Here is a 19,824-nt window from a genome sequence, read left to right on the forward strand (position 1 = left end):
CTTTCTCTGCTCACAAGATTTGTAGTCCAATGGAGCACAATCCTACAAACCCATTAACTTCTATGCAAAGTGAGCATTTTGCACTCACTTTTAATTGGTTCAGGGCAACAGAGGATCAGGTCCCAAATGCAATGCCTTACTTATTTAGAGACATTTCTCCAGTATTTGTCACAATAATATCTGTATGTGTAGCAAATTGGAAGTGTTTTGTGATTTCAAGTTGAAAGATCACTTTGTCATTTTAGTGAGGTTATAAAATAATCTTGGAGGCTGTTTTATTTTGCTTAAGTTTTATTGCTTTTTGCTTAATTGCTTCTGCTTTGTTGTTAATGAGACAAAAAGCTGTTTGTGAAATAGCTTGCAGAGTGAAATGATCAAGAAACAGAGATGGAATTTGAATTGTAAAACTGTTTTTTACTGCTTTCATTGTCTGCAAATTCCCCACTTGTTTTTGTTCAATTCCATAAATTTACATTGCCCTAGAGCAGTGTTTCCCAAACTGCAGCGGTGAACCTGTGGCCGGGCCCGCCAGGGGCTTTCCCTGAACAAGCCCCATCCCAAGTTTGGGAAACACTGCCCTAGAGGATACAGAACTGACCCCCTACTATGTCCCTGCAAGCTCATCATCCCACTAAACTTGACTGCCTCCTTGGCTGCAAGAGGATTAGTCCTGGTCAGGCAGTACCAAGTTCTTTGAATGCTCTGGCATTCTTTTGTTTCTAATCACCTTTGGAATCAGCTACATGCAGCCCTGTTCTTTGTATTTATGAAGTATGCCAAGATTCTTTGTTTTCCTGATTGTGGAACTGCGGAAACCACTGTAGCTATTTACCATAGAAAAATTAAAGGCTGAGTAAAACAACACAGTTAACAAGCCCATGACACCTGTTGATTTTTTCCCCCCTTTAACAAAGCCGTGGAGAATGCTGATCTCCACACCCAGGGAGCCCAGGAAATGCAAATAAAATGAAAAGGAAATTAGTTATACTAACTAACAATTAACAGAACAAGGAGTAATGGTCTCAAGTTGCAGTAGGGGAGGTCTAGGTTGGATATTAGGAAACACTATTTCACTAGGAGGGTGGTGAAGCACTGGAACGGGTTCCCTAAGGAGGTGGTGCAATCTCCATCCTGAGAGGTTTTTAAGGCCCGGTTTGACAAAGCCTTGGCTGGGATGATTTAGTTGGGATTGGTGCTGCTTTGAGCAGGGGGTTGGACTGGATAACCTCCTGAGGTCTCTTCCAACCCTAATCTTCTATGATTTAGGTGGTGAATGTCATGCAAGAAATTGGGACATCTAGACCCCTGTCTGGTGTTACCCCTGCTGTACAGAACTGTAGAATTATTACTAGTGTAGCACCCCCTATCCACATGGTTACCTCCTCTAGCGCCAATCTCCTTATGGGTTTTGATGGACAGGCCTGGGTTCTTCTGGATCCCACCACTTACTCAGGAGGGTGTAAATTCCTTATTTTCTCCCCATATGAATTTATTTGGGGTGCCTCCACCCCCTCGCTCCTTCCTGTCAGTGTCACCAGGCAGCTTGGGAGGAAAATTCTGACCACAGGGTAACCCCCACTTACTTGCCAGATAGTTGGAGACTCCCAAGAAATATCACAAACACATACAATATCTCCAACACAGTAATTACATCAAACAGGAGCTAAATAGAACAGAACAGGGTATAACACTGTTCTCTGGGTCATTGGTGCCCACGCTGATAATAACCATTAATTTCCCCAGTCACATGGACTTGATATAGCAAATGTGAAATTACTGTCCTGTTGGTACGCATACTGTGTTGAGCCCCTTGGTGACCGGTGACCACACTATCTTCTGTGCAGCAGTTAGTAATGTGGCTGACTGGGTTCAGTGCAACCCAAAGGACACACAAGGGGGATAAAGTGGGAAGTCCCTCTACAGGTTTAACAGGCAGCAGATAATAAAATCCCCAACCCCTGACCCCCTGGCTTGAGGATGCAGTTCAGGGAGGAGGGGTCTCCCAAACAACCTCCCTGACTAGCTAACTAAGAGATGATGACTCACAACTCCACAACTGCTCCTCTGGACCCCTCAGTCCCTGCAGAGGGCTGACGATCGCTGCTGGCAGGCATTCTCTCCATGCAGGAGTCAGGCAGCTACTGGTGCCAGGATTTCCCCTCCCCACAAAGGGGTGCAGGGCTCAGGGTGCAGGTTACAAAACTCTACTAAAATCCTAACGTTAGTCTCCTACCCCAGTGCCCAGACACACTGGCAGCAGGCGGCAGCCCTGGACTAGCGGGCAGAGCAGAGCTGGCCACTTGCTGACTGATCTGACTTGGAGAGCTGGGGGTGCTCACTCAGCCGGGCTGGGGGAAGTTTTCTCAGCAAAGCTCTACATTTTGGAGAGGGAAAGGCTCAGGCTGAGGGTTCTTGCTTCCAGGTCCCCAGAGGCCAGTTCTCAGGGGAACCCTGCAAGCAGGCCTGGGTCTAGGGTTACCAAATGTCTAATCGCACAAACCCAAACACCCTTGCCCAGCCCCTTCCCCAAGATCACACCCCTGCTCCATCCCTTCTCTGAGGCCCCGCCCCCGCTCACTCCAGCCGCCCTCCCTTCATCACTCGCTCTCCCCTACTCTCACTCGCTTTCACCAGGCTGGGGAAGCGGGTTGTGGTGCAGGAGGAGGTGGGGGCTATGGGCTGGGGGGTGGGGTCGAGGGGTTTGGAGTGTGGGAGTGGGCTCTGGGCTGGGCAAAAGTTTGGAGTGCAAGAGGGAGTTCGGGGTGTGGGCTCCGGGAGGGAGTTTGGGTGCGGGAGGGGGCTGGGGAAGGGGATAAAGGTGCAAGAGGGGGTGTGGGCTCTGGGAGGGAATTTGGGTGTGGGAATGGGCTCAGGGATGGGGCATGGGGTTGGAGTGCAGAAGGGGATTCGGGGTGTGGGCTCTAGGAAGGAGTTTGGGTGCAGACGGGGGCTTAGGGATGGGGTAGGGGGTTGGGGTTCTGGAGGAGGTTTGGGGTGCAAGCTCCAGCCGGGTGGCGATGCCCTCGGGTGGCTCCTGTAAACGGTGGCATGTCCGGCAGTGGCTCCTAGGTTCAGGGGTGGCCAATGGAAGCTGAGAAGTTGGCACTTGGGGCGGGGGCAGCACACAGAGACCCTCTGTCACGCCTCTGCCTAGGAGCCACTGCTGGACATGCCGGAGCAGCTCGGAGCCAGGGCAGGTAGGAAGCCTGCCTTAGCCCTGCTGCGCCGCCAGAATTTTAGCGGCCTAACGTCTCCCGGATTGGCTTCAGTAGCCTCCAGGAGATCAAGCCCCATTCCGGGAGACTCTCAGCCAAACCGGGAGGGTTGGCAACCCTACCTGGGCCTTATCAGCCTCCCACATAGCCAGTCCTGCCGTTTCCCTGGCTGGTTCCAGAATGCTCCCAAATGGCCTCTCCCCCCAGCAGTGCCCCCAGGGGGGGTATCCACTCCAGGCTAGCTCTTTTTTCCGGGCTGTCTCTTGTCAATCATTTGACTCTGCCCCCTCCTCCGAGAGGGCACGCCTGTAGTCCTTCCCCAAACCAACGGGGCCCCTGTCGTTCTACATAGTGGCTCTTCTCTCTACCTCTGAGTCTGCCCTGGCTCCCCTTCCCTACCAGGGACAGTGTGCGTCTTGCTGAGATACCAGCACACACAGCTCCAGGAACCTGGCTGAGCTACTTGGGGGCTACACCAGTCAAAGACTGAGAATCATTGTGCAGCTTTCTCTGTGTCCTTACGCAGCAAAATGTGATAGGAATTGCACTGCCTGGGATGGGCACTACATCACTGGAAACACTTAGCACTGATGTGAGCAAACAACTGGAGAATATGCTGCAAGGAACAGGAGGGGACCTTAGACCTAGGGCTATGTTTTAGTCATGGGTATTTTTAGTAAAAGTCATGGACAGGTCACAGGCAGTAAACAAAAATTCACAGTCCGTGACCTGTCCATGACTTGTACTATATACCCCGGTTAAAACTTGGGGGGGGGGGTGCCCTGGGGGTGCCGTGGGTGCTGGGGTGGCAGCCCAGTGGGTGATCAGGGGGGCGTGGCCCAAGGGAGTGCGGCGGGTGCTGGGAGCGCGCAGTCCAGGGAGTACCACAGATACGGGGGGGGGTGCGTTGGCGGGGCTGGGGCAGGTTCCCTAGGGGGGTGCGTTGGCGGGGCTGGGGCAGGTTCCCTGCCCAGCTCCTGGGAAGCCGCGATGTCCAGCTCCTAGCTCCACATGCCGCCTCTGCTCCGCCCCGAGTCCCGGTTCTGCAGCTCCCATTGGCTGGGAACCATGGCCAATGGGAGCTGCGGGGGCGGTGCCTGCAGGTGGAGGCAGCAGGTGGAGCTAGGAGCTGAGGGAGGGGAGTTCCTGTTGCTCCTCCAGGGAGACCTCTCCCAGGTAAGCACCGCCCCGCAATCCAATCCCCAGCTCTGAGCCCCCCCACACCCAAACTCCTGCTGCGGGGCCCGAGATTGCCCCAGCAGCAGCCGGTGCAACAGACCCGGGGGCTGCCCAAGCTGCTCAGGCTGCTCCCAGGCCAGCCACACAGGCCGCTGCTGAAGTCACAAGAGGTCACGGAAAATCATGGAATCTGTGGCTTCCGTGACAAACACAGAGGCTTACTTATAGTTAATCACTGTTATTGTTTCCTTGATGCTATTGACCTACCTAATAGCTCTTTTCCATCTTTTAATTCTGTGCTTCTGTTTTATATCCAGTGACTAAGGCTTTGTCTACACTACAGAATTAAATCAGCCTAATGTAGGTTGACATGCAGCCACCATGGTTCATGTCCACACATTACCCCCTCTGTCAGTGGTATGCATCCTCACCAGGAGCACATCCATCAACTGTGTGGGGCATTGACAGCTGGAGCACCCTGGCCCTGCCCTGGGGCCTGCAGCTGGAGCTGGCTGTCATCCCTGGGGTGGGGGCTTCAGTTGTGAGCCCCAAGTGATGCTGACAGCTTGGGCTGTCATCCCCAGGGTGGGGGACTCCAGTTGTGAGCCCCACGTGAGGCTGACTGCCAACAGGCCCTAACTACTGTGACCTAAGCATCAGTATAGTGGGCAGCTTACATCAGCGGGAGCAATGTTGTAGTGTAGACGCTTACAGAGTTAGGTCAAGGTAAGCTGCCTTATGTTGATCTAACTCTGTAGTGTAGACCGAGCCTCAGACTATAGCCACCACTGCTGTCCAACCTAATTAAAATGGGCTGTATCCTCCAACCCTTTTTATGGTGAGTGGGACCTTAGCCATGAGTTGTGGCCCTGAACTCAGGGAGACTAAGGGTGGCAGAATCTAGCCCTTCATGACCAGCACAATCTAGCCTTGCTTTTATGAGCGCATGGAGGATATGAAGGTAATCACTGAAATGTGTGGACTGCACTGTGTAATGTGTGGGTAAAATTAAATGCTCCAAATGGTGGGGAGCACACTTATCCTCTTTGGTACCTAGTTTGTAGGATATCCACATTCTGTATCTGCCACTCTGGCCAGCATTTTGGTACTAAAGTTTCCATTTCAGCCATCAAATGCAAAATGGTGTGCCCTAATTGAACCACTAGAGTTTCACTTGGAATTATCTTTCAGCGAGGGGTGGAGGGAGTCACCAGCCTGCCCTAGAATCATAGAATCATAGAACGGGAAGGGACCTTGAGAGATCATCTAGTCCAGTCCCCTGCACTCGTGGCAGGACTAATTATCTAGACTATCCCTGACAGGTGTTTGTCTAACCTGCTCTTAAAAATCTCCAATGATGGAGATTCCACAACCCCCCTAGGCAACTTATTCCAGTGCTTAACCACCCTGACAGTTAGGAAGTTTTTCCTAATGTCCAACCTACACCTCCCTTGCTGCAATTTAAGCCCATTGCTTCTTCTCCTATGCTCAGAGGTTAAGAAGAACAATTTTTCTTCCTCCTCCTTGTAACAACCTATTACATACTTGAAAACTGTTCTCATGTCCCCTCTCAGTGTTCTCTTTCCCAGACTAAACAAACCCAATTTTTTCAGTCTTCCCCCATAGGTCATGTTTTCTAGACCTTTAATCATTTTTGTTGCTCTTCTCTGGACTCTCTCCAATTTGTGCACATCCTTCCTGGAATGTGGTGCCCAGAACTGGAGACAATACTCCAGTCGAGGCCTAATCAGAGTGGAGTAGAGCGGAAGAATTTCTTCTCATGTCTTGCTTACAACACTCCTGCTAATACGTCCCACAAATATGTTCCCCTTTTTTGAAATAGTGTTACACTCTTGACTCTTAGAGGCAGTCATCATTAACAGGGAAAAGGTGCCTTGGCTTTTTAAAATCAGTTGATTGTACAATGAAGCCCTCTTTCCCTAGGGCAACTTCCCTCTCAGTGGAGGTACACTACTGGTGAAATTCAGCCTTTGCAGAGAGCAAGGTCTGTGCATTACTTAAGCCCTAAAATTGGGACTTAAGAAGGTCTTAAGTGGAACCTAGGCCCTTTGCTGGCTCTCTACACAGGAGTAAATTTCACTCTAAAAGCAGGATTCTGTTGTGCGCATTGTGATGCTCTGAAGCAATCTGGGGGCTTGTCTATATGGGGACATTCAGGAAATTAAAGCAAATCAAATAAAGGTGCAAAATCAATGTGTATGAGTTAAAGCGAATTAAATTCTTGTGTGGATGCTCTCATTCAGGAGCAATTGGTCTTAGTTCACTGTAACTGCAGGATAATTGACGTACAGCGATCTACAGCCACTTTGCTCCTGAATGAAAACGCCCACACAGTTGCCCACAGAAATGTTTCACCTGGTAGGCACAATGCACCCAAGTTTCTTGTCCAATAAAACTCCCATCCAGAGCAAAGAAAAAAAAAAGTGAATCACCCGCCACGACCCATCACAGAGCCCAGCCTGTAGTCAAGACCCCCCTCATGTCCACCCCTCCCACCAGGGCTCCCTGTCGCCCTTCACCTGGCCAGCTACCCTGTGTGGACACTCACTGTGGCTCCCTGTACTTGTAGCAAGTCTTGAGGCTGAGTGAGTTCTACAGGCAGAACAAATGGGACATGGGCTGCTGGAAGTGGGGTGAGGTCAGGCAGGCCCCTGGCAGAGGGAGCCAAGGTGCAGGAGGTGGCCCCTCAGTAGCAGTAAGTGGGAGCAGCACTGGCCACCCCACTACCCACTCAGGTTTGGCACCACGGCCTTCGTTTGGCACCACGGCCTTCCATCATGACCTGAGTGGCGCTGCAAGCCTCAGGCTTTGAATTGCAACTCACTTTTGTCCCCTTTCCCCCTTCCCCATCACGACGGAGGGGTCACCAGGCCAAACTGAGTGGGCCATGAGGCGGCCAGCCCTTTTTCTCCTTGGCGCTGCTGTGGGTCCGGTTCTGCCCCTGCCAGTGGTACGCACCATGTGTAATGCGCATGCAGCTGGGGTCCCACTGCATTCATACTGGGAGCAGGCGGTGAATGTGTTTTAATTTATGTTCATTGAGTTTACACCACAAGTTAATTCCTGAGTGTTCCCTTTTAGACAAGCCCTGGGAGTTTCATTCAACTTACCTATAAACCAAATTTTCATAGTAGACCAGTTCACCTGTCAGCAGGTTCAGTTGTATATAGTGTAAATGTAAGAAGCTAGCAACTAGTGTTGAGAAGAATCTATTCTGAGGAAGTGCTCAGCAAGAGTCTTATGATACAGAATTTCTGTGTCAGAGAAAGAAAGATAAAATAATCCTTGAGTTCAAGTTCATGGATTTGTCAGGAGAGCATCAAGGGAAACCATTTTCAGCTGATCTGTATGAAGGTTACCGGCCATGGGGTCATGGTATTGACTGAAACCTTGCTCCCTGCTGATTCACCCTGCAATTATGAAATTGAGCAGCAATCGTAAACTCCATCTGAACTGTAGTTATCCTCTTCTTCACCCCCCCCCCGCCCACTTTGTGGTTTGAAACTATGTGGAAACATTTGGGAAGATTTCACAATACATGAGGATAACCATAAGTCTCGGGGTGAGGGGGTGGGGAACACGACTATGTTGCCAAGGAAAGGGAATTACTGCTTTAGATTCACCCAAGACACACAAATTTAGAAAGAGTCAACATCTTGCCAATAGCTGATTTCCCCCTCTTGGTTTTGGCAGGGCTGGAGACATTAATTCCAATGAATTTTGAAAGAATCATTACTTGGCACTAGTTTCAAAATATTAGTTTACTAATCGTTTTTCACACCAGTGCATAAATTAAATCACGACCGAGTATAGGAACTGAAAATAGCAGAGAGTTTTTACACTAATCCCAAGGAGTCTCTAGACACATATAGTGTAATTCTACTTCACAGCCACAAACACTGAACAATCTTGAGGGTCTTCTTAGTAAAATGAGAGAGAATTCTGTTTTCTTGAGTTTTGCTTGTGAGGTTATAGGTTAAGATCATTGTACGTGAGGAGAATGTTTCCTGGACTGTAAAATGAGAGGTGGAGGGAGCTGCTCTTCCCAGAGGCAGGGTATGTCTCCTAGTGCAGTGTTTTTCAACTTGTGCCCTGCAGATCCCTGGGGGCAGTAGAGTTGGAACAGTTTTGGGGGGTGCTCTGTGCCTTAGTTTCACCAACTGTAAAATGGGATAATGATAGTGACTTCCTTTGTAAAGTGCTTTGAGATCTACTGATGAAAATTGCTATATAAGAGTTAGTATGTATGTAGCTATTAACTGCAGGAGACTGAGTTCAAATCACAGTTTAGCTCAATGGAAATGACTTTAATGGAGTTTCATAGTCCCAAGTGAGTGTTTGTCCACCACAAAATGGGGCAGCCTTGGCAGAGGGGGATGGGAGTGCACTGATGGAACTATAGAAATGTTCCAGGGCTGGAATAGCAGTGGGTGCTGCCAATCAGGATTGAGATGGATGGGCCAGAACTGCATATTCGTCTAAGATGACAAGTCATTTGTATTGTGCTCCTAGGACCAAACTAAAGGCAGGTATCTGCTAGTACCTCTCCTAAATCTGTGTTTGGAAGGAGGGAGCCTGAATTCCAGGCTGTATCACCATCATGTGACATTCATGTGGCTGTTGATAGTTTGTTCCTTTTTCTTCCAATTTTAATGTTTATTTTTAACTTTTTAAAAAATGCACTTTTGCAAAAATTTGTCTGTGTGACTAAAAAGCTTCTCTGTTTGGAATAGCTGCTTGAGGTTATGAAAATTTTACTGTTTAGTGTTTACACATATCATGCTGGCAAAATGCTAAGTTGCTTTTCTTTATCAGCTGAGACTTCATTTTATGGTGAGGTGAGAAGGAAAGTTGGTGAGCCTGGGTGGAATCTGGGTAAAACGAATAAAAACTTTCCTTCAACAGAAGGCGTTCCCAAATCTTTTCGTAATGGAGATTACATTCTAATAGAGGGTTTGTCTCCCAAACGCCTCTCCTTCCATTGGCAATTATTTTTTGCCGTGTTGTTGTAGCCATGTCGGTCCCAGGATATTAGAGAGACAGGGTGGGTGAGGTAATATATCTTTTATTTGCTGTTGGTGAAAGAGACAAGCTTCAGGTCCTGAAGAAGAGCTCTGTGTGAGCTTGAAAGCTTGTTTCTTTCACCAATAGAAGTAGGTCCAGTAAAATATATTACCTCCCCCACATTGTCTTTCTATTTGCCAGTTATGTTGACCATCTCCCCTCTCATTCATGCTCCCATACCATTCCTGTAACAACTACAGGAATTTGTTTAAATGAAAAAGAGACTGTAAGAAAGCATTTAATCTATGTATCTGTCTATGTACTTGTATGGCCCTCCTCAGTGGAGTATCTCAGTGCCTCACAGTTGTTGATGGATTTTTATGCTTACAACACACATATATTATCTCCATTTTACCACTGGGAACTGAGGCACTTTGTATATTAAATCACTCGCCTGACTTCTCCCACAAAATGTGTAGCTTAGCTGGGAATTCCCGGAATTCCCCAAGTTACTTGAGTTGTAGTCCAGTGGCTAATTTTGACCTCATCTTCGTAAATGCAGAGTAACTCCACAGAAGTTACATCAGTGGAAAATTGGTGTGAGAGGAGAATCAGGCCGACTGCATATGTTTCTGGACACTTGTGTTTGTGGCTTTAAAATGCATATTGATTCGTCCTTTGTAAAGAATTTGTAAAGAGACCCATAAATATCCCTTTAACTTTCTGTATGCAGTGCTGCTGTAGCTGTGTTGATCTGTGGATATTTGAGAGACAAGGTGGGTGAGGGAATATCTTTTATTGGACCAACTTCTCTTCATGAGGGTGACAAGCTTTTGAGCTTACACAGAGCTCTTCTTCAGGTCTGGGAAAGGTACTCAGGCCAGGTCTACAGCATAAACTCCCTTCAGTGTAACTATGTTGCTCAGGGGCATGAAAAATCCACAGTCCTGAGTGATGCATTTATACCGACCTAACCCCCATGTAGACAGCGCTTTGTCGGCGGGAGAGCTTCTCCTGTCGCCGTAGCTACCTCCTCTTGGGATGGTATCTGAACTATGCCAGCAGGAGAGGCTCTCCCGTCAGTGTCTGATCATCTTCACTAAAGTGCTACAGCAGTGCGGCTGCATGAAGACAAGCCCTCAGAGGAGATGGAACAGATTGTTTAGCATAAGTAGTTAACACATATTTCAGGGGAAAAAGAAAAGGAGTACTTGTGGCACCTTAGAGATTAACAAATTTATTTGAGCATAAGCTTTTGTGAGCTACAGCTCACTTCATCGGATGCAGTGAGCTGTAGCTCACAAAAGCTTCTGCTCAAATAAATTTGTTAGTCTCTAAGGTGCTACAAGTACTCCTTTTCTTTTTGCGAATACAGACTAACACGGCTGCTACTCTGAAATATTTCAGGGGACCATTCAAGGTGAAGTTGTTCGTTAACACTCCTCCAGGCATAGGGAGGAAAGGAAGGTGGGAGGGGTTGTAGATTGTTGAAATAAATATCTCTATCAGTCCATGATTTTTAGTGTCTAGCGACATTATGAATTTAAGCTCCGAAGCTTGCCTTTTTGAACGTGTTGTGCAGGGTTCCTCAGAGGCTGAGGTCAGTATAGAGTGATTACTTTGTGAAAAGTGTTCATCCACAGGTGATGTGGTGTTCTTGTCTTTCATCGTTTTCCTATGTGAGTTCATTTGAAAACATAGTGAGTGTCTGGTTTCACCCACGTCGTTGTTATTGAGGCATTTAGTGCACTGAATAAGGTACACCACGTGTTGTGATAAGCATCTGTAGGACCAGTAGATCTTGAAAGGTGTGTTGTGAGGAGTCCTGATCATTGTAGCAGTGGAGATATGTCTGCAGGTTTTGCATGTTATTCTGGCAGGATCTGCTGCCACTTTGGGTTATTGTGTCCTGGTCTGTGGGCAGCTTGCTTCTGATGGTGAGGTTGGAGAGATTGGGGGGTTATTTGAAGGCTAGGAAAGGGGGTTCAGGAAAGATTTATTTCAGGATGGCTTATTACAACAATCTGTAACTCACTGACAACCCTCCCCCCCAGTTCCTTTCACACACACCCTTTTTTTCTCCTCCCTATGACTGGAGGGGTGTTAACGGATAACTTCACCTTGAATGGTCCTTTGAAATATGTGTTAATTACGTATGCTAAACAATCTGTTCCATCTAGTATTTAGCTGGGACTCTGAGAACAAGTCTACACTACAAAATTAATTTGACCTAAGTTACAGTGAGTTACAGCCACCGCAGTAATTGATCCTTGTGTCGGCGGTGCACATCCTCACCTGGTGCACTTGCACTGATTTAACTGCCAGTGTGGGGCATTGTGGGACGGTCTCTGAAAAGCAGCAACAGTCGATGTAAGCAACGAAGTCTACACTGACATTGCATTGACCTAAGCCAAGTCTACACTACAAAATTAAGTTGACGTAAGTTATGTTAACTTACAGTCACTGCAGTAATTAAACTGCTTTTGGATGTCCACACTACGCTCTTTTTGTCGGCAGTGCGTATCTCCACCAGGAGCACTTGCACCAATTTAACTACAGTGTGGGGCATTGTGGGACCGCTTCTGAAAGGCAGCAACAGCCAATGTAAGCAATGCAGTGTCTGCACTAACCCTGCGTTTACTTAACTACATTGACTTGGTGCTATGCCTCTCACGGAGGTGGAGCTAGTAAGTTGGTGAAGTGGGCGATTTACATCAGTGAGAGCTACATTGTAGTGCAGACACTTACAGAATTAGGTCGATGTGAACTGCCTTACGTTGACTAACTCTGTAATATAGACCAGGCCTGAGTAAATTTGCCAGACCTGAGGAAGAGCTTTGCACATGGGAAGATGGACGCTTTAACGCTTGTCTTTCTCATCAACAGAAGTTGGTCCAATAAAAACTATTACCTCACCTACCTTGTCTCCCTTTTTTTTCTAACAATTATCTGTTGCTAAAGAAGGATAAAATCCAAAAGAATTTGTAGCCCCCCCCCGGCACTTGGGATAAAGGGGAAGTTTGAAAACTACATTCTAGAGGACAAATCCATGGATGCAGAGTGTGTGTCGGATGGCGCTGAGGTTCAGATGCGCAAAGTGAAATGACTGGCCCCGACCAGCATGTCAAGAAGCCTCCCACTGTGCTGAGCTTCCTGCTCGCATGTGCTGTCGCGGGTGCTTCCTGAGATACCAATTCCCATATCTTTGTAATTGAACAGCCCATCTTCCCATGTGCAGAGCCGTATCCCTCCATTCTCCTCCCTGCCTCCAGCCTTCTCACACTGCTGCTGCTCCTTCTTTCTTTTTAAGAGAAACAGAACACGTGGCTGTGGTAAGAAGACTGTGAGGAGCTGCCAAACCAAAGGGAAATACAGCTAACCGGGGCTGGAAAGGCGCCTTTTGTCTTCACCGTCCACACTCATTTGTGTACTGGACAATGGGTGGGCTCCCCTTGTACTTCTCACTTGGGCTGCCTTGGCATTGGCGGGCGTAGTTCCCACTCCTTCATTCAGCTGCATCTGCTCAGGGTGCTGCTGAGTCGCCAGCCCTGGCTCAGGCTTAGGTGAGTCTTTTCTAATGGGGGGTCTCCAGGATTCTACGTTCAGCCCAGGCTGGCCTCGCAGCTCTGACACATCTCAGGTGTCCCGCTGGCAGCAGCCTTCCGGCTAGGAGAAGCCCCTGGAGTCCTCCCTTCTCCAGCAAAGGAGACAGTGGAGTGGCAGTAGCAGCAAGGTTAATCGATGCCCAGTGGAAGAGAGGCTGGGGAAAGGCTGGAAAACCCTCCCCCCATCCCCCGCCCACCCCAGCCAGCTCCTGGAAATTCCCTCCCTCCCAGTGCTGGCGTCGTATTGGGAGTGGCCAGGGGACTCTCTCTTTCGCTGTTTACACAACAGAACAGCAGGGAGTGGCCTGTGGACTCTGCCCAGTGCTGGCACCAGGGAGTGGTTATGGCCTGGATGTGAACAGGGTGGTTAGGAGCTTGACAGGATCCAATGTGACTTTCCTCCGTCAAAAAGAACAGGAGGACTTGTGGCACCTTAGGGACTAACAAATTTATTAGAGCCCAAGCTTTCGTGGGCTACAGTCCATTTCATCGGATGCATAGAATGGAACGTGTAGTAAGAACTGATATATACACATACAGAGAAGGTGGAAGTTGCCATACAAACTGTAAGAGGCTAATTAGTTAAGATGAGCTATTAGCGGCAGGAGAAAAAAACTTTTGCAGTGATAATCAAGATGGCCCATTTAGACTGCTGACAAGAAGGTGTGAGGATACCTAACATGGGGTAATAGATTCAATATGTGTAATGACCCAGCCACTCCCAGTCTCTATTCAAACCCAAGTTAATGGTATCTAGTTTGCATATTAATTCAAACTCAGAAGTTTCTCGTTGGAGTCTGTTTTTGAAGCTTTTCTGTTGCAAAATTGCCACCCTTAAGTCTTTTACTGAGTGGCCAGAGAGGTTGAAGTGTTCTCCTACCGGTTTTTGAATGTTATGATTCCTGATGTCAGATTTGTGTCCATTTATTCTTTTGCGTAGAGACTGTCCGGTTTGCCCAATGTACATGGCAGAGGGGCATTGCTGGCACATGATGGCATATATCACATTGGTGGATGTGCAGGTGAACGAGCCCCTGATGGCGTGGCTAATGTGATTAGCCACATAATTAATAAATGGGTTAGTCTCTAAGGTGCCACAAGTGCTCCTGTTCTTTTTGCGGATACAGACTAACACGGCTGCTACTCTGAAACCTTTCCTCCATCACTATTTCTGTGAAGCACACAAACATTATATGTTGTATGCCCTCCCCACTGCAGCACCAGCCCCCACCCTAACTTCTCTCATTAGCAGCTGCCTCCCCATGGTCTCTCAGTGAATCCCACCTTCTCTGGGTCTCTCTCTATGGGCGCGTCTACACTTACAATACTGCCCCAGTGCAGCTGGGCTGCTGTAGCGCTTCCGTGAAGACGCTACTGTCCCGACAGGAGTCGGCGTAATTAATCCACCTCCACGAGCGGTGGTAGCTGTGTTGACAGGAGAAGCCCTCTTGCTGACACTGCACTGTCTATGCCAGGGGTTAGGTCGGTGTAACTGCGTCGGTCAGCGGGTGGATTTTTCACACCCCTGAACAACATAGTTATACTGATGTGAGTTTATAGTGTAGACCTGGCCTTAGGCTGTAAGCTACTTTTATGCCATGTATAACATTGAGCACAGTTGTTACCTACCAAGTGAAAAATAATAGTTTGCAGAAAAAAGCAACTTGTGGGCCCAGGCAGCTCAGAGATCGCCTCTCTGAGCAGGACACAAAATTATACATCATATTGCCCCAGCCCTTTTTCTACTGATAACTTCTGCAGTCACAAATTACAAATAAATTGGTTAGTCTCTAAGGTGCCACAGGTACTCCTCTTCAAATTACCGAGTCTGGCAATACCTGGAGCAATGTATCTCAAACTCCATAAACCATTCCAAGTTTAGGTGCTGCAGAAGCATAGAACTTAGATCAAAATTAAGCGTGATTGGAAGCATGGGCCATGTATGTGCCGCACTCAGCATTATCAATGCGCTGTCAACCTGATCAGAAACACCCTGCTGTTTCAGTCCTGGACCCCCCTACCCCTACCCCGCTGCCTCCCAGTGCTGTTGATGCTGCTCAGTCTTGAGCGTTACTCAGGGCATGTCTACACTTGCCATTTAAAGCAGAAAAAGTCCCTTTTTTTGCACGAAAACTGTGGGAGTGTCTACACTTGCCAATGACACTGCAAAAAGGAAACCACCTCCACGAGAGGTGTATGGCTCTTACCGGTGATACTTTTGCGGTGATGTGCAAGTGAAGACATGTTCTTCCTGTTTACAGCGCTTTTAGCCTCCGCAGGATATCCCACAGTGCCTAGGTGACCACTGTGGCCTGCAGCTCTGCTGTTCTGATGCCAGGTAAACAGACGTCCACTCCTCCCCCTGTAAAGCCCCAGGAACTTTGAAACTCCCCTTCCTGTTGTCTTGGCAAGTGCTCATGTGTCATCTGGCCAGGTGACAATGGCTGCTCCATGGAGCAAACGATCCCTTGCGTGGAGCAAAGCTGAGCTCCTGGAGCTGATCAGTGTTTGGGGAGAGGGGGCTGTGCAGGGACCCAGGGTGCCCCGCAAACACCACCCCACCCGCCTTCCCACAAGACCTATTGTCAAAATGGAGAGAGCTACACTGTGGGATAGCTGCCCTCAGTGCGCTGCTCTCATCAGGGATGGAAGTGCTGCAAAGGTGAACACGATCTGATGCCTGTGGAAGTAAGTGAGTACACAAACCAGCGCTTTTCTTTCACCAGTTCACTATCGCCATTGAAACTGCAGCACAAAAACTCTGCAAGGGTAGACATAGCCTGAGGCATTGCAAGTCATGTCCACCGAGTGCTGATCTGGGCCAGATTTTGGGGTGACCCACCAAACTCATTTTTACTTGTGATATAACCAAGGCTTGGACTTGGATTTCCAAAGGTGAAAGACTAACACACTCAGCCACTGTAGCAACACACCTGTTCCTGCTGCATACTTCCGATGCTCAGGGCTCCCATGAGTCTTCAGTTTGCCTGTTTTCAATTTTATAGTAAAACTAGAAGGCAAAGGGTGAAGGTGGAAAAAATACCGTTCTCCTGTGGCCTGTGACCTCAAACTTCAGGTAAAAGGAGGCCACTTGGTTCAGTATAACATTCAATTTAGTTTATATAATAACTCGCTTCTGGACTTTTAAGTGAATAGCTGCCTGTGAATAGTAGATACACTTTATAAATTTGTGTGGCTCTGTTAAGAAGGGTAAGTATTCGGTTAATGGCCTTAGGATATCTGTAGCCTAGACTGAGAACACAAGCTAAAAAGCCAGTGGCTTGTGCTATGCAAGTAGCATTGTCATTAGCAGTCAGACATGGAGGGAGCAAGGTCTCATGGTTAAAGCACAGTGTGGTGATTTCTAAGTTCACTTTCCCCCGACTCGCTGTGTGACCGTGGGCCCAATCGTTCCATGTCTGTAAAATCGAGACGAGGATAGTTAGCTGCACAAGAGAGTTTGCTGTGGAGCTTCATTAATATTTATCCGGTGCTTTGAACTCTTTAGTGGAAAAGCCACTATGTAAGGAAGTAAATGGCATTCCTTTGCTATGGCACAGTATGTGAGGGAGAGACTAGAGCTGTGATTTTATTTTCAGGATTTGGTAAACTGAGGCACAGTAGATGCAAGTCACAATGTCCGTGCCGTATTGTTTGTGGGCCATTATTTAAGAATTAAAATGTGGTATAAAGTTTTATTTATTTATAAAAATGTGGGAGCTCCTTGAAGGTGCATTTGTTGCAACAGTTGATGCTGTCTTTACATTTTGACTTTAAAAAAAGCGACCCTCTGTCAACTAGAATCATGTGTTAACAAAAAGTGTTTAAATTAATTTGTAAATTGGAGGAGTATTCAAAGTAATTTATTTCCTGTGCTGAGTTCATTTTATTGTTCAACCTCTGTTTTGGGGATTTCCAATATGAGAATAAATGCTGGGAGACTGTCAACCTGATGAGACACACCCTGCTAATTCAGCCCAGCACTCCCTCTCCTGCCTCCCAGTGCTGTTGATGCTGCTCAGCCACAAGCAATGTTGAGGCACTGCAACTCATGTCAATAGAGTGCTGATCAGGACAGATTTTGTGTTGATTTTAGTGTTTAAAAGAGTACTATGTAAACCACCAAACTCATTTTTACTTGTGATATAACCAAAACTCCACTGTTACAGTTCTGAGCTGCCAAATGAGAACCCGTTTCATACAGCTATGTGTTGATTTTATAAATCATTTTTGAAGTTGGTCTGTTAGATTTTGTCTCATACTGTTAGGGATTTTGGAGTATCCTTGGGACCTCCCTGGCTATTCTGTGTGGAGCTAGGCACCTAACCTAGATCCACAGATACACACTCAAGTTGCAGTGGGGAAGGTTTAGGTTGGATATTTCAAGTTGCAGTGGGGGAGGTTTAGGTTGGATATTAGGATAAAGTTTTTCACTAGGAGGGTGGTGAAACACTGGAATGCGTTACCTAGGGAGGTGGTGGAATCTCCTTCCTTAGAAGTTTTTAAGGTCAGGCTTGACAAAGCCCTGGCTGGGATGATTTAATTGGGGATTGGTCCTGCTTTGAGCAGGGGGTTGGAGTAGATGACCTCCTGAGGTCCCTTCCAACCCTGATATTCTATGATTCTATGAAAAGGATCTTTAGGGTCAAATTTCTAAAGTGGCCACCCTTTGGTGAGCGCTAACTTTCCCTAACTACTCACAAGTCTAACTACCTGACTGCTGGTTCAAAGTCCTCTGGCTTGCTCCCACAGGTCGTTTCAAGAGCGCAAAAATATGATTGCAAATTTTGTAAGTGCAAATTTCGCCCACAAAAGAGGATATCAAGCCTTAGCATTTTGAGGACTGAGCATTGGCAGCATGGTTGGGGGACTAAGGAATGAAATATCAGGGAAGCTGCATATCTGGTATGCACTGAATTAGCAGAGCAGGATGTGTGTGGGGGGAATGGAATATCTGGAGGTCCAGATTAATGTGCATTGGTAGAACAGTGTGGGAGAAGTCAGCGCAGCACTTGTATGCATTGATCCTTATTCAAGACTTTATCAGCCATTGTCTTCATTAGCATCTATTGTAATTTAGCTGGAAATTAAAATATTATTAAATAAATAAATAAACTGAGTTCCTATCCTCAGACATTCTATTCAACAGCACAGTGAGTGATGGGCCAATGTGCTGTATTGTAGGCTAGGGACAGCTGCCTCATGGTGGCCCAGTATCACAAGTGCAGTATCATCGGATGACGTTTTGTCACTACACTGCCAGCGAAGTGAAAAATCAGTTCTTAGAGCTGTGTGAGTACTGTGTGCTGCTTGCCAAAAACAAATGTTATTAACAGAACCAGCACAACTATGGGAGAGGGCCCTGTATTTCATTCTGACTCGGGCATAGTTTATAATTGTATAAATGAAACTCCAGTTGCAGGATGAAATTCCACTCTCTTGAAGACATTTGGTTGTGCAGTGCAACTGACGGCACAAGTTGAGGGCAGTGGGCATGGGAAGTGCATATTGTAGGCTGCGGGAGGCTTTGCCTCCCCAAACAGCCCAGCATGGCCCTGCCCACGCTCCGCCCCAGGCCCCCTCCCGCTTGCCCTTCCCCCTTGACTCCAGCCCAGGAAGGCTGCTCATCTTCCAGTTGGGAAGCGGGCTGAGAGTAGGGCGGCCACAGCAGGCCTGCGGCTGGGACTTGGGGTGGCTGGGGCCACCCAGCACTGGGGGGCCCCCCAGATGCTGGGGCCACACTGCCTGGTGCTGTGGGGGAGGCTGCAAGTGCTGGGGCTGCCCACCCTGTGCTCGGGGAGGGGCTGAGGGTGCTGAGGCTGGGGGCCACATGGTCTGCCCAGCACTTGGGGGTGGGGGGCGCACACCACCCACCTGCCTGTCTGGCACTCAGGGGGCTGCGCGCTACCCACCTGCCCAGTGCTTGGGGGCTGGGGTGGGGGTGGAGGGGCTGGTGGCCACAGAGAGGGAGGAGGCTCTGGGCTCTGGCAGGAGAAGGGGGTGGGAGAGGAGAGGCCTCTGGCAGGAGGGGCAGGCCTGGTTGGCCTCCCCAAGCCGGCAGTTCACCTGCCATCTATGGCAGTGGATTTGCTCAGGTGTCTGTGAGGTCTGAATTTAGCCTGCAGATATTTATATTATTGGTGAGGACTGAAATGAACCTCAAATTCCAGAGGGAATTTTTAGTGCTGGTAGTTAGGAAGAAAGCATCTCTATATTTGAATGCAGAGCACATTTGGCACCTGGAAATGGACTGCACTTAATTTACTCAGAGCCCGAGAAGGGCTCAAACAACACCTCCTACCCCAATCTCAGCAGTTTAGGGGAAGAGCTGTGGAATCTGAACCTTTGATCTGAATTGTTGAAATCCAGATCTGAATTCTGAGGCTCCTCTCAGCTCTGCTGCACCCACCTAGAGCTGTGCTCTGCCTGATGCCTACGTGGCTGACGTAAACAAGCCTGTGATTTCCTGCATGCTGTCACACTGGCAGAAGGGATAACCCTGGGGATGTCCTTTTCATGAACATGCATGTCACCATCTTAGTGAACCTGCCGAGTGAGGTTAACCAAGCCGCTAAGGACTCCTCCACCTGTTGGGACTGGGTTTGTGTACTCTCTCTGTTACCAGGCAAACTGCTCATCAGGGCACCTGGTGTCAGTCCTGCACTAACACTGCTGAGATGGCATTTTAATATATTGGTTTAATAATCACAGTGTGGTGTTGTTTTTCAGACTGAATTAAACCCTGAGCAAAAAAAGGAGGCACCCCATCAAAATTAAAGAAAATCAGTTCCACTGTAAGT

The 19,824-nt window shown here is 48.0% G+C and overlaps 1 protein-coding gene across 1 annotated transcript in view; it reads left to right on the forward strand.

The window, feature by feature from the left end:
* Window positions 1-19,824, forward strand: part of HIVEP3 (HIVEP zinc finger 3) — a 405,815-nt gene that overhangs the window by 278,990 nt on the left and 107,001 nt on the right. The window contains exon 5 of the mRNA XM_077837918.1: window positions 19,754-19,818. The gene's annotated coding sequence lies outside the window, so the exon portion shown is untranslated. The remainder of the gene's footprint in view (window positions 1-19,753; window positions 19,819-19,824) is intronic.

The sequence above is a fragment of the Eretmochelys imbricata genome, chromosome 19 (assembly GCF_965152235.1).
Source record: "Eretmochelys imbricata isolate rEreImb1 chromosome 19, rEreImb1.hap1, whole genome shotgun sequence".
Taxonomy (NCBI): domain Eukaryota; kingdom Metazoa; phylum Chordata; order Testudines; family Cheloniidae; genus Eretmochelys; species Eretmochelys imbricata.